Source organism: Pristiophorus japonicus, chromosome 8, assembly GCF_044704955.1.
Source record: "Pristiophorus japonicus isolate sPriJap1 chromosome 8, sPriJap1.hap1, whole genome shotgun sequence".
Taxonomy (NCBI): domain Eukaryota; kingdom Metazoa; phylum Chordata; class Chondrichthyes; family Pristiophoridae; genus Pristiophorus; species Pristiophorus japonicus.
The window spans coordinates 57,334,262-57,350,293 of record NC_091984.1 but is presented as its reverse complement, the minus strand read 5'-3'; the positions used below and the strand labels follow the sequence as shown (position 1 = coordinate 57,350,293).

The 16,032-nt window shown below is 41.9% G+C and overlaps 1 protein-coding gene and 1 pseudogene across 5 annotated transcripts in view; both read right to left on the bottom strand.

The window, feature by feature from the left end:
* The window catches only part of mast2 (microtubule associated serine/threonine kinase 2), a 641,111-nt gene that overhangs the window by 501,052 nt on the left and 124,027 nt on the right, over window positions 1-16,032 (bottom strand). The gene's annotated exons all lie outside the window — the stretch shown is intronic.
* LOC139269993 (U2 spliceosomal RNA) lies at window positions 11,432-11,669 on the bottom strand (annotated as a pseudogene).

Genomic DNA, 16,032 nt, shown 5'->3' with positions numbered 1-16,032 from the left:
GGTTTAAACTTTAAAAAATGATCTCCCGTGGCGTTGCTCATGATAAATCAAAGGAAAAGCATTCTAACATTAATACACTGCACCATGCATCAATTCCTTAATCCAGGTCATCAAGTGAGGGGTTTTGGAAAAGAGACCTGTGCACAATGAAGCTTAGTCCCCCATGATTAAGTTAATCAGTCGGTGTAAACTAAAGCCCTTCCCATTGCATGCCCAGGAGTTCTTAATCATGAAGAGCGACTTGAAAATGTCAAGTTGCCAGAAGCTGAAATTTACATTTGAACTGTGATGCAATTGAAGAAAAATGAGAAAGCTTCACGTGGCCTTTGCTCCTTTACATTAGTGTCACAAAGAACGGTGTCCAGGATGAAGATGCCATCATCAGAACCCACTGCACCCCCACCCCCACTCCCCAAAAAGAGGCAAAATGAAACAACCAGGACCTTTTCTTACGAATATCATTGAAAACCTTTTCCGAGTCACGCAAAGCCATAATACCACACTTGAGGGCACCCACCATTCATTGGACCATTGTTCAAGATGGCGAATTATGTATATTGGATCTTCAGCTGATTCCAACACATTATCTGCAAAAAACAATGCAATTCTTGCACAAGTATCCAGACACTACAAGGCCACAACTTGTACATCATCGATAAAGACATTCAACATGGTGGGTGATTGTGGGCAATCTTGCCTCACTCCTCTTTTGAAAAAGTTACAAATGTATTTTAAGCAAGTACAGAGGCAGGAAAAGGGGAGGGGAAAGGGGGAAAGGATAAAAGGGAAAGTATGTGATAGGGTGAAAGGCAGGAGTGATTAAATGACTAATGGCGGTGCAAGGCAAAAGGGGCTGGTAATGGGACAAGAAAAGAAACAAAAGATGTGTCCAGGAAAGATGACATTCTTGCTCACAAAACAAGAGGAGCATGTTGAACTTTCAATCACAATCACAGAGAATAAATGTGATCATTTATCATGATCCCAGACAAGTATTTATGATTTCTAAGCTTGTGCACGGTGTCTACAATATAACGAGATTGATGGAAAGCCTAAATGAAACCACAAGGAAACCGCAAAAGGAAACTGCACTCTGGAACCCAAACCACTTTAGGGACCAATTACAGAAATCCACTGACGAGAATGTAAAGTCTGCTCGAAGAGGCTGTCTCCACAGTTGTAAACATTGCGATTTACTTTTCAGGTGTGCCATTTGCAAACTGAGATTTTTCCTCTTTGCCTTTCCCACAACCCGTGGTGGCACCCTCTCTTTCTTGTTAAAACCGCTACTTGATCAATGTTCCACACCCCATTGTAGGAAAGGATTAAGCATAATTCCCAATCAATACAGGGATGCAAGCGTAATTGTTGGCAGAGAATAAGCACTTCAGTGTTGTACAAACTAGTCTTGTATCCACCGATATGCTGTAGAGAGGCCCTTGTTTATAATGACCCTCTGTCACAATAGTACATTAATCATTCAAGATTGAGCCTGTACTGAGACGACCTATTATCAGCCCCAAAGGAAGTCATTATAGGCAGCATTATACTGTATTCATAACCGACCAGTGACCACCACATTTCATTTCACTGGACTAAGGGGCCTTCAGGACTCATGCTCCCCAAGGTCTTCATAAATTCAAATTTCTGACATTTTAATGGGAAATATCAGCAATGATCAGAGAATGGAGTATCTTTGACACTGAACTTTGCTTCCAAACAAAACTTGTATATTTGCTGTCAACACTGTAAACCTCTGAAATGTTGTGCTGATACCCCTGAGAATTTGGATCAAGTGTTTCAAATTTTCTCCCTTCCAGAAGTTCAAACATTTCAAAATCCCCTCAACATGGACTTTGACTCGCTCATTAATATATTAACAATTTCTGATAAGATCCAGTCATGGAAATTATTTTTAATACATTCCAAAATCCAAAAGATAAAGGGCAGAATCATTTCTAAGTTGCTTTCTGAATACAGAAAAGTATGGGATTGTTTTATAAAGCATACACCCTGGAGAACAAAATTACAATCAATTATTCTGATCAATTATTATTTTTAATCGGAAGGAGTAAATGTGGAATTGTTGCACAACAGGTATTGTACTCAGTTCAACACTGTAATCACTATTGTCAGGTCCAAATAGAAATAATTACAAGGCAAAATTAAATGAAAATATATTTTACATCTAGATTTCTAGATAGAAATTGTTACTTAACACAATGTTTAATGTTCCAGTTCTTCAACAAGTTTTGTAACTAAATGCTCTACCTTCAATATATTTGCTCACAAGCATGTAAGGCAGCACACAAATAGCATGCAGAGGTAAGTGCACCTGAGAACAGTGCATGTTTCCCAGGGGCCAGACTCGCAGATCTATATGACATAGGTGGATGAGCTGAGGAAAGGTGAGTACGATGGAACTGTGGTTGCCTTTTCTGCAGGGACAAATAACAATGGTTAAAAAAGTGCTTTTTATAGGCCAACTGACCAGAGCACTGTGGAACAAAGGTGCTCGAGTTGTGATTTCTGGTCTAACTTCCAGTATTAACTCGCTCACCAAAATAAAAAAGCAGGATAAATGGGCTCAACATGTGACTGGAGAATCTATCCAAGAAAGATCTTCTGAAATTCGTGAACAGCTGGAGGACATTCTCTTAAGTAAGCTTTTTAAGATGGATGTCCTCCATTTGAAATCATTGGGTGTGTTATGTATGTAAACATTGTAACTGTGTAAGACTTGCCACCAGAGGGTGCAACTGTTGGAGGTCAAAGGGTCACCTATACACCTCGTGCAAGGGAGTATAAAAGGTTGTCTGCCATGCTGCTGAGGCACTCTGGAGTTGTATTAAAGAGACTGTCACATCAGTTTTAGCTCACAGTACTCAGTCTTGTGGAGTTCTTCGATACCTAACAGGGTGCTTTGAGACTGCCTGAGAATATTGAGACAGCTATTGAGAAATATTTAAACTAATCAATCAGTTACCACACTCGGCCTAGAGAACTGGGATTTTACTGCAGAAAAGCGTAGACTTTAAGGAGATTTGGTTGAGGTCATTAAAATACCAAAAGGATTAGTTCGGTCCACATGAGTAGGCTATTTCAGTTAAGTAGGCAAGAGAGGACCAGAGGGTGTGTGTAAAGGTTACGTAAGCATAGAACTAGATTAAATATTAGGAAGCTTTTCTTTTCACAGGGGAGTCATCAACCATTGGAACAAGTTGCCAGCTTATGCACAGAGTGTGGATTTGCATCAAATGGGAGCTGGGCAAGCTCCTAACTGTGGCTGACAGTCGCCCTGGTTAACCCTTGCCACTGGATAAAGACTGAGCTCTGTCAAGCCCGTGTGGTGGCTGGTGTGCAACGGTCACCACGTGTTTAAAAAAATCCATGCACAGGCATCTTCCACCCCCTCAACTGGAGTTCAGGACTAGAACATTGCGTCCTTCATTGAAACATCTGTGAACTCTTGTGGAAACAAGTCACCCTCGTTCGAAGGACCGCCTATGATGATACAGAAGGTAGATGGGGCGGGGGGGGTGGTGGGTATTGTGCAACGTCTCCCAGTCCCAGTGTTCTCCTGGAATTTATTTGATCGCTTTCAGGGGTCGGAGAGGAATTTCTCTCTCTAATCCAGGGCACCGAGACAAATCACAGCACTCCAACTCCCACCCTAACCGAGATCAGCTAACAAAGCCTGGAGATTGAACCTGGCCTGTATGGTTCAGCTCCTCCACAGATAAGCTCACTTCTAGTGTTAAACATAATGAAAATTTATCAAGCTCCCCTCCCCCCACCCGTGAATTAATAACTGTAAGCATTTCCCTAACTTGTTACCCTATGACCAAGCATGAAGTATTTCGAAGAACGGTTTTACATTGCTTGATAATAATAGGGGATGGGGTGGCCGGGGGGGGCGGGGGAATCATGCTTCCATTTTATCGCAATTCTTCCCACCACCAGTTAAATTTTCCTACTCAACAATGGCAACTACATTTCCTTCAGCTGGAATGGCACCACTATCTGGGTGTGTGGACTGTAATTGTGTAGCAGCCATTGTGCCATTCTGTGCAAGTATCCCATCTCGTAGACGGAACCAAGTGCTACAGAAGCTCAACCATTGAAGACAATTGAATGGCAACAAAGAGCAGAATTTGAATTCAGGTTCTCTGAAAATCCAACACAGTGCCAATTAGTGTACCTCCAGTTGGGCAGAAGAAAGCGTCAAAGATTTGTGTCCGAGTTTTATTGTTTAAAACTATACAATTATAATTTTACAATCTTCTGGCATATAATGTTGTAAGTGCTCTTACAATCACAATTAATTTGTGGATTTTGACCATGGCAGCAAAACATCTAGAACAGTTTAAAATGATTCCATTGGAGAAGCATTAAGGCTTGATGTTGTGCACCAATTAACCCTTCTTAGTCAATTTTCTCATTTGACATTGGAGGAAATCCTTGGAGGAAATGCTGAACACAACTGAAACAATGGAACAGATGGTGCAAGCCTGCATGACTGACTTTTGTTGGATTTCAAAAAGCTCAACCCAATTAATTAGAAACTCAGCTAATGAATACCACAACAGTATCTTCCTTCCTATCAGTAAAAACGAACACAGATGGAGATTATTAAGCCTTTGGAATAATAAGTGTCGCTCATAAATTTGCGACGGGTAGGTTATCACCATACTACCATCACCACAACATTTCTATACATACAAAACCGACATTGCTTTAGATCTATTTTACAGAATGAGTATTAAAATTACTACTTTGCAAGAGATCATTCTGCATTCATTATTTGTTTTTATAAACAGATGAATAATTTTTTCCAGAGCGAAAAAGTTAATCGTAATTTTCCAAGTTGAATCTCCTCCCCTGCTCCCCAGTGGGTCAATGGCGAACGTACTGCTTGGTAATGTTATGTGCCCAACAAACCCAGAATGTCCTAAATTCGCCCCTTGTAGCATAGCCAATCAGTAGTGGTAATGTGGGGCACAGTATAATTCAGGAAATTAGAGGTGCATTTAACAAAGCTAATACAATAATCATGGGGGACTTTAATCTACTTATAGACTGGGCAAACCAAATTTGCAGTAATAGTGTGGAGGACGAATTAATGGGATGTATACAAGATGGTTTTCTAGATCAGTATGTTGAAGAACTAACTGGAGAATAGGCTATTTTAGATCTAGTATTGTGCAATGAAAAAGGGTTAATTAATAACCTTGTGGTAAAGGGGCCTTTAGGGAAGAGTGACCATAATATGATAACATTTTACATTAAGTTTGAAAGTGATTTAGTTAAATCTGAAACTAGGGTCTTAAATCTAAATAAAGGAAACTATGTAGGTATGAGGGGAGAGTTGGCTAAGGTAGATTGGGAAACTATATTAACAGGTATGATGATAGACAAGCAATGGCTAGCAGTTAAAGAATTACGACAAGTATACATTCCTTTAAGGCACAAAAACCCCAGGAAAAGTGGTCCAATCGTGGCTAACCAAGAGAAGTTAAAGATAGTATGAGAACAAAGGATGAGGCTTATTGGGAGGATTTTAGAATTCAGCCAAGGAGGACCAAAAAATAGATAAAGAAAGGGAAAATAGAAAGAGAGTAAATTAGCAAGAGACATAAAAACAGACTGTAAAGTTTCTATCGGTATGTAAAAAGGAAAAGATTAGCAAAAGTAAATGTGGGTACCCTACATGCTGAGACAGGAGAAATTATAAATGGGGAATAAGGAAATAGCAGAGAAATTAAACAAATCATTTGTGTATGTCTTCACGGAAGAAGACACGAAAAACCTCCCGGAAATAGTGGAGAACCTTGGGCTAGAAATTCGGTTCCCAGCGATAACAGTATTTTTTCACCAAAATGACCGTTATCGCATCGCTATCAGGCCGTAAGTTCAAGGTTTAATTTGCGCAGCAGTAAAAATCAGCCTTGCGTGAGGATTCACGGCGCAAACCGCGAATTTCGGCAATTTCAGTCCAAGGCCAATACCGCTGCGAGTTGGGCCTAGGGAGGGCGGAAAAACAACTAAAAATAAATTGGAAAAAAAAAATTACCAAAACATTTACAAGACACTTATCTAGCGTATTGCTGCAAAAGAATTAAAAATAAAAATGTTAACTTACCTTTTTTGCAGGTGTTCATACTTACCGCTGCTCCAAAGCAGCTTATTCCCTGTCTGTCTTTTTCGCGCAAAATATGGGTGCGCACAGAGCCAAATTTTTGATGAAAGCGATATTTCGAGTCTTGCACAGCGGCACTCCTCTCTCCAGTGGTATTTGAAAACCGCTGCTGCAAAACGTCACTGAAATTTCTGCCAAAAAAGGTGAAATAGCACCAAAAACCCAGTTGCAAAATCGCTGAATTTCCAGCCCCAAGAGTCCAGGGAGAATGATGAACTGAAAGAAACTATTAGTAAACAAATAGTACTGGAGAAATTAATGGGACTGAAAGCCGATAAATCCCCTGGACCTGATAGCCACATCCGAGGGTTTTGAAAGAGGTGGCTATAGAGATAGTCGATGCATTGGTTGTCATCTTCCTAAATTCCATACATTCTAGAATGGTTCCCGCAGATTGGAAGGTAGTTAATGTAACGCCACTATTTAAGAAAGGAGGGAGAGAGAAAACGGGGAACTATAGACCAGTTAGCCTGACATCAGTAGTAGGGGAAATGCTAGAATTTATTATTCAGGATGTGGTAACAGGGCACTTGGAAAAGAATAATAGGATTGGGCAGTCAACATGGATTTATGAGAAAATCATGTTTGACAAAGTATTTTTTTGAGGTTGTAACTAGCAGAATAGATATGGGGGAGAACCAGTGGATGTGGTGCATTTGGATTTTCAGAAGGCATTCGATAAGGTGCTACACAAGAGGTTTTTAAACAAAATTAGGGCTCATGGTATTGGAGGTAATATACTAGCACGGATTGAGGATTGGTTAACGGACAGAAAACAAAGAGTGGGAGTAAATGGGTCATTGCCGCAAGGATCAGTGCTCGGGACCTAGCTATTCACAATTGAAATCAATGATTTGGATGAGGGAATGAAATGTACGATATCCAAGCTTGCTGATGATACAAAGCTAGGTGGGGAATGTAAGTTATGAGGAGGATACAAAGAGACTTCAAAGGGATATAGACAGGCTAAGTGAATAGGCAAGAACATGGCAAATGCAATATAATGTGGAGAAATGTGAAGTTATCCATTGTGTTCCTAACACAGATGAGGCTGCACACAGGGGAGGTTAAAGTAACAGTGACCTCAGTCTTTAATAAGACACTCCAGAGTGAGGAATAGGCCTTAGGGGCCACACAGTGCTCCCATGGGATGCTGGGATCCCTTGGGACTTCAGGGGATGAGCTCCCTGGTGACGGAACATGGGAGTGCATGCTTTACAGATACACAACATTATCCACTTTGGTAGGAAAAATAGAAATGCAGAGTATTTTTTTTAAATGGTGAGAAATTGGGAAGTGTTGGTGTTCAGAGGGACCTGGGTGTCCTTGTACACAAATCACTGAAAGTTAACAAGTAGGTACAGCAAGCAATTAGAAAACAAATGGTATGTTGGTCATTATTACAAGAGAATCTGAGTATAAGAGTAAAGAAGTCTTACTGCAATTATTTAGGGTCCTGGTGAGACCACACCTGGAGAACTGTGTACAGTTTTGATTTCCTTACCCAAGGAAGGATAGACTTGCCATTGAGGGAGTGCAACAAAGGTTCACCAGACTGATCCCTGAGATGGGGGGGGGGGGGCGACGATTGTCATACGAGGAGAGACTGAGTAGACTTGGCCTATATTCTCTATAGTTTAGAAGAATGAGAGGTGATCTCATTGAAACATACAAAACTCTTACAGGGCTCGACAGGGTAGATGCAAGGAGGATGTTTCCTTTGGCTGAGGAATCTAGAACCAAAGGTCACAGTCTCAGAATAAGGGATCGTCCATTTTAGGACTGAGATAAGGAGAAACTTCTTGACTCAGAAGATTGTGAATCTTTGGAATTTTCTACCCCAGAGGGCTGTGGAGGCTCAGGCTTTGAGTATATTCAAGTCAGAGATTGATAGATTTGTGGATATTAAGGGATCAATGGATATGGCGATTGTGCAGGAAAGTGGTGTTGAGGTAGAAGATCAGCCATGATCTCATTGAATGGCGAGGAAGGCTTGAGGGGCCGAATGGCTTACTCCTTCTCCTAATTCTTATTTTATGTCAGTCAGGATAGCAGTGAGGGTCATGAACAGACATCAGCAATTCATGGCTGGGGGTGAAAGGAGGGGAAGGGAAGGTATGGCATGTAAAATAGCCATGGTTCTGTGCCCAATTGTTATCCGTTGACTCTCGCATGAAGTGTGTGTGGGGGATCGGATGAAGTTTGACTATGGTTGCTCCAGCAGTAAAATACTTAACACTCTCATCCAAGACTCTCAATTCAAAAAGAAAAGCCACTTGGGTGAGGTGCCGTATTCCAAAATAGCCTTTGGGAAAGAAAACACAAACATTGGGGGAAACATTGAACAAAAAATATTTCTATTTTGTGTTATGAAGTTTTACCGTTCAATTCATAACAACTCTTGAAAGCAGATAGAACACCAGAGCATCAATTTGGTCAACTATTTAAACATTACCTGGAAACATTTTGTTTTCAGAAATAAAATTTCAACAGCAAAACTAACAAAGTTGATACCGAGGCACAAATTGCATTATTAACACATAAGCATATATACAACAGCAGCCAAGGTTGTGGAAATCGAAGCTTACAGAAGTAAACAGAAAAACCCATCTGCCACTGTACATTAAACGTTTCGTCAGTTCTTACACAAACTTCTACTGGAGGTAGTGCCCACCTACCACCAAGGAACAAACAAGCATCAGAAACTGTGCACATCTGTGGCTCAATGCAACTCCCTTAGTCAAGGGGTTAATTCCGATATGAATAGGTTGGAAAAGTGCAGATCATATTCATATACAGGTTTGACCTCGTTTATCGAGGACTCCCTTATCCGGCACCACCCCTCGTCCGGCATGACTCTGGTGGCCGCGGGCGCATGCGCAGAACGCAGCCGACCTCCACCCCGACTTTAGAGCTCGCCAACACTCAGCCTGCCGGGGGCCGACCGACAGCACCAACCTCCTTGCCCCCTCGCCGACCTCGGGCCGCCTCCCCCTCGGGCTGACCTCCCTTGATCCAGCAAAATCCCTTATTGGCACAGGACAGGTCCAGAGGATGCCGGGTAAGGGAGGTTCAATCTGTAGTTCCATAGCAACCTCCAGTTAGGCATCATTAAAAATACCCAACATACCTAACCTGAGAGAAATTCTTCGAATGACTTGAAAGACATTGAGATATTTTAAATCAGAATGCAATATTACATACAATATTAACAAGTTTCTGTTCATTTAACTTTTATTAAACATTTGTTTCATTAACACTATGTCTTGAAGTTATTTAACTCTACCAACCCTGCTGCTTAACATTAGTGGAATTAGTTATTTTTGGAACCAAACATTTTTTTCAGCAAATTTAACAGTTAAATTATGTTGTGAAAAACAATGGGGTAGAGTTTCCACTTGCTTATGCTAGTAAAATCAGCTAAATCTGGGTGGAATCAGCCAAAACAGTGCAATAAAACTGGAAATTTTAAACCTATGAGTTACGCCAAAAAACCACAATCTTTTACACTGATTCACGATTCAATTCACCTGGTTCAGGCTCTGCCCAGAACACTGGCCCTGCCCCCAGTTCAAAATTGCAAGATTCCGCCAATTGCGCTGGTTCAGGAGGCTCTTCAAATTACACGACGTACAGGCACGTTTTTTCATAGACAAATATTTAATTTAATAAGAAACTGACTAGTGTACACCAATGAAACTATTAAATGATTCAATATACTTTGTCATTTTCACTGATTTCAATTCAGGTGGAGGACTGGACATCCTTATTAAGAATGCTTATTTTGCAGATAAACCCATTTTCAGCTGCATGAATAAAACTGCGCCAGGTTGCCACTCTTAAATACATCAACCAATACTTTTTAATGGAAAGAAACAAAAATAAACAAGTATGTTCTATTACACTGCCTGACTGCGCTGGTTCATGGAAGATTTTCTGTTGAGATTATGCAAATTGATTTTAGCAGAAACTTGAACCGTAACCTAACCAGTACAATTCCAAGCGCATTTTGGGCGCAATTTCCCGATAACATCCAAAGCAGAAACTCTACCCCATTGTACTGAACTGGTTTCAACAATGCTGTTCAATGAATAAGCAGAATCTTCCAATGTACACTGCATTGATAACATAAACCAGCAGATTTGCCTTTCCAAGAAAAAAAAGATCCAAACAGTTCAGGAAACAAAGGAGGAAAAAATAACTCCTGTGCCAAGGACTCAGGACTTTGAGAATATGCTACAATCAGAAACAAAGAGAGGATGAAGGAAATGACAAGTGCTCACAAAAGCTAGACACGCAGTCTCCAAGCAAACAAGGAAGCAGAGCAGCAAATAAGTAACAATCAGCTGCAAACTAATCTTCCTGTAATTTGAATTAGTTCTTTATGACTTCAAAGTTGCAGAAATGGCAAAACTGGACTTGACCATCAGATTCTAATTTTCTAAGTACTGTCTTCAAGGCTAATACTACTCAAAGATTGACATTTAAATCTCATTTAAACAGCAGATTAATCCATCACAACTCTTTCGATTAATGTAAATATTACATCCAAGACTAGTTCCAAAATCACGAGCTTAAGTGGCTCAACTCATTTAAATATAGAGTAGGGCTGTGATGGGGAGGCGGGGGAGGGAAGGAGGGAGGGGGGAATTATTTATTTATAATACTAGTCTTCATTTTTATCTAAGCATATAAAATTATTCCTTGATCTTGCAACAGTTAATTTTCAAGTTACTACAACATGATTCTGTATGGCAGCTAGCCACAAAACAAAGTAAAGCATATCCCATAACCCATCAGGAAAACTTAACACAATCACTTAATTAACTTATGGAAACATTTATAATTTTTTGGAGTGTGAATGATCATTAGTTACAAAAACTGAAAACTATCACAGCAACCAGGAGTCAAGAACTATATTACTGTGTAGCTGATGTGGCCCTTAATGCATAATTCCCACAGACAAAAAGTTAATATCGATGGTGTGGTCAAACATGTAAAAGCTGCAGATCAAGAAGGATGAGAAGAGAAAGCATACTCTGGACACGGTCACAGAGGACGTCATGTGTGAAAATACACAGACACGATGATTGCACTGATACAGGATAGTGGGTTATTTTTTTTTTATTCGTTGCCAATCATTCCAATTCTTTGTCAGATCACAAACACCAGAGGTCACCTTGCACACATCAAGGATCACCCTGCGCCAATGCTCTTAGCCAAAAGGCCTGGAGCCCAAGCACCGTTCCTGGAAGTACTGCAATACCAGGTTCGTGCCATGGAGGTGGATGGGTCAGGCCCCCCACACACCTCCGTGGAGGTGGATGGGTCAAGCCACCCCACCCACCTCCTATTTCCAAAAAGCAGAGGAGAATCACCTTCCTGATCCAGGGTGAACCACGTTGGGGTCATGGTTACTCCCCTGTCAGGTCAGTTACGCATGATCTTAGCCAAAAGGCCGAGAAGCAGTGGGTTATTATTGTCATGAAAAACAATTAACCATTCTCCATTTAACAGAATGGAACACAGGAAGGGAGGACAATGCTTTCAGTTTAAAGCACTTCTTCCCTGCAATGGTTGTTCACCATTTACATAATGATTTACACAATTTCAAAATTTACGGACGACACTAAATTGGGTGTGTGTAGTTGATAGAGAGGAGGACTGCGACAAAGTACAGGAAGACATGAATAAACTTGCAGAATGGGCATGTAATAGAAAATATGTTTTCAGAACTAGGAGCCAGAAATATAAGATACCCATTGGGAGTTCAGTCGAAACGTCTTTACCCAGAGAGAGAGTGGTTAGAATGTGGAACTTGCTACCATAAAGGAGTAGTTGAGGCAACTGGCAGAGATGCATTTAAGGGCAAGCTAGATAAACACATGGGGGAGAAAGGAATAGGATATGTTGATGGAGTTAGATGGAAAAGAGTCGGTGAAGGCTCATGGAGCAAAAACACCAACATGGAGTTGTTGGGCCAAATGGCATGGTTCTGTGCTGTAAATACTATGCAACTCCCAAAGTAAAGATCCGATCTTCCATTCTTTCTTCTCCCCTCACTTCAACAATTATACTATCTTCCATCTGAAGATGAGTTATTTCAACTGAGGCAGATCAAAAAACAGCCATCATGATGGATCAGAAAAGAACTACTTTGTTGTTCTTCGCTCAACTGTGGCTGGCTGGAGGCCACAGAGGAACATAGGATTTAGCACCCTTCCAGCTCATGGATGCAGGGCACAGCAGTCTCATTCAAGTCAAAAGCTCATGATCTTATTGAATGGCGGAGCAGGCTTGAGGGGCCAAATGGCCTACTCCTGCTCCTATTTCTTATGTTATGTTCCCAGTAGCAGTAGATTGGTCCAATCATCAAAAACTAGGCCGACATTCCCTCGAATTTAGAAGGATAAAAGAGTGATCTCATTGAAACATATAGAATTATTAAAGGGCTCGTCAGGGTAGATGCTGGGGGGATGTTTTCCCTGGTTGGGAATCTAGAACTCGGGGGTCACCACCTCAGAATAAGTGGCTGGCCATTTTGAACAGAGGTGAGGAGAAATTTCTTCACTTAAAGGGTTGTGAATCTTTGGAATTCACTACCCCAGGGGACTGTGGATGCTGAGACATTGAGCATAATCAAGACAGAAATCGATAGATTTTTGGACAATAAGGGCACCAAAGGCTATGGCGATAGTGCGGGAAGGTGGAGTTGAGGTAACATCAGCTACGATCTTAATGAATGGTGGAGCAAGCTCAAAGGGCCGAATGGCGTACCTGTGCTCCTGCATCTTACAAAGAGAGTCGGTATGTGCCAAAAATATAGGTTTTGAAGTAGGCTTTGAGGGTGGGGAGAGGTGTAGCAAAACAAATGTGTTCAAGAAGAGATTTTTATTCAGGTTTGCACTGCCTGAAGACTCTGCTACTGATGCCATCATTTTCTTAATAGTACAAAAAAATCTGAATAACCACAAGATTGCTATAGCTGGTTCTTTCTGAAAGCTGATTCTTTCCTGAGTATATTCGTTTTAGCAAAACAAACAAAACATGACATTAATCCTCATTCACTGGAGAAGTAAAATCTAAGTACTTACTGTTCAAGATATTCTTCCATCTCTCAAAAAATACACGACTTGTGTTTGGTATGAAGCAACCTCAAGTTTACTGTAATTGTGGAGGCCAATGCTTTATATCTCTACTTTGTTTCTTAGCTGTCCAAGTGACATGCAATGAAAATGCTGTTCGCATATATTGCAGGGTTCACACTACAGATCATCCTGGAGTCACGAAGCATGTGTGGAAACAAACACTATAAATAAGTGAAGAATGAACTTGCATTTATATAGGGCCTTTCATGACATCCCGAAGTGATTCACAGTCACAAATTTTCTTTGAAGTGTAGTCATCGTTGTTTTGCAGGCAAACGCAGCAGAAAATTTGAGCACAGCAAAGTATCACAAACAGCAATAAGATAAATAGCCAATTAATGTATTTTTTTGGAAAGTATTAGTAGAAGGATAAATGTTGGCCAGGAGAACTCCCCTGGTCTTCTCCAACGAGTGCCATGGGATCGATATAATCTATCCAAATTGAGGCCCGGCCACTTGTTTAAAGTTTTATCCAAAACATGGCACATCTGCTAATGCAACACTCCTTCCCTCTTAGAAACATAGAAAATAGGTGGAGTAGTAAATTCGGCCCTTCGAGCCTGCACCGCCATTCAATGAGTTCATGGCTGAACATGCAACTTCAGTACCCCATTCCTGCTTTCTCACCATACCGCTTGATCCCCCTAGTAGTAAGGACTACATCTAACTCCTTTTTGAATATATTTAGTGAATTGGCCTCAACAACTTTCTGTGGTAGAGAATTCCACAGGTTCACTACTCTCTGGGTGAAGAAGTTTCTCCTCATCTCGGTCCTAAATGGCTTACCCCTTATCCTTAGACTGTGACCCCTGGTTCTGGACTTCCCCAACATTGTGAACATTCTTCCTGCATCTAACCTGTCTAAACCTATCAGAATTTTAAATGTTTCTATGAGATCCCCTCTCATTCTTCTGAACTCCAACGAATACAAGCCCAGTTGATCCAGTCTTTCTTGATATGTCAGTCCCGCCATCCCGGGAATCAGTCTGGTGAACCTTCGCTGCACTCCCTCAGCAAAAATGTCCTTCCTCAAGTTAGGAGACCAAAACTGTACACAATACTCCAGGTGTGGCCTCACCAAGGCCCTGTACAACTGTAGCAACATCTCCCTGTCCCTGTACTCAAATCCCCTCGCTATGAAGGCCAACATGCCATTTGCTTTCTTAACCGTCTGCTGTACCTGCATGCCAACCTTCAATGACTGATGTACCATGACACCCAGGTCTCGTTGCACCTCCCCTTTTCCCAATCTGTCACCATTCAGATAATAGTCTGTCTCTCTGTTTTTACCACCAAAGTGGATAACCTCACATTTATCCACATTATACTTCATCTGCCATGCATTTGCCCACTCACCTATCCTATCCAAAGTCACTCTGCAGCCTCATAGCATCCTCCTCGCAGCTCGCACTGCCACCCAACTTAGTGTCATCCGCAAATTTGGACATACTACATTTAATCCCCTCGTCTAAATCATTAATGTACAATGTAAACAGCTGGGGCCCCAGCACAGAACCTTGCGGTACCCCACTAGTCACTGCCTGCCATTCTGAAAAGTACCCATTTACTCCTCCTCTTTGCTTCCTGTCTGACAACCAGTTCTCAATCCACGTCAGCACACTAGCCCCAATCCCATGTGCTTTAATTTTGCACATTAATCTCTTGTGTGGGACCTTGTCGAAAGCCTTCTGAAAGTCCAAATACACCACATCAACTGGTTCTCCCTTGTCCACTCTACTGGAAACATCCTCAAAAAATTCCAGAAGATTTGTCAAGCATGATTTCCCTTTCACAAATCCATGCTGACTTGGACATCTCAATCTTCTTCGCTGTCATGCTCCACCTCACAATCAACAAGCTCCCCGCTGGAGTGGAACTAAACTACAGAACCAGTGGGAAGCTGTTTAACCTACGCCGCCTCCAGGCCAGGTCCAAGATCACCCCAACCTCTGTCGTTGAGCTACAGTATGCGGACGATGCCTGCGCCTGCGCACATTCTGAGGTTAAACTCCAGGATATAGTCAATGTATTGAGAGGCATATGAAAGCATGGGCCTTACGGTTAACATCCGTAAGACAAAGCCTGTCCCCACCGCACAGCACGGCCCTCCAGCCATCAAGATTCACGGCGCGGTCCTGGACAACGTGGACCATTTCCCATATCTCAGGAGCCTCGTATCAGCAAAGGCAGACATTGATGCGGAGATTCAACATCGCCTCCAGTGCGCCAGTGCAGCCTTCGGCCATCTGAGGAAAAGAGTGTTTGAAAACCTGGCCCTCAAATCTACCAGCAAGCTCATGGTTTACAGGGCTGTAGTAATACCCGTCCTCCTGTATGGATCTGAGGCTTGGACAATGTATAGAAGGCACCTCAAGTCGCTGGAGATATATCACCAACGATGTCTCCGCAAGATCCTGCGGATCCCCTGGGAGGACAGGCACAACAACATCAGTGTCCTCATCCAGGCTAACATCCCCTGTATTGAAGCACTGACCACATTCGATCAGCTTCGCTGGGCAGGCCACATAGTTCGCATGCCAGAGACAAGACTCCCTAAGCAAATGCTTTATGCGAAGCTCCGTCACGGTAAACGAGCCAAAGGTGGGCAGCGGAAGCGTTACAAGGACACCCTCAAAGCCTCCCTGGTAAAGTGCGACATCACCACTGACACCTGGGAGACCCTGG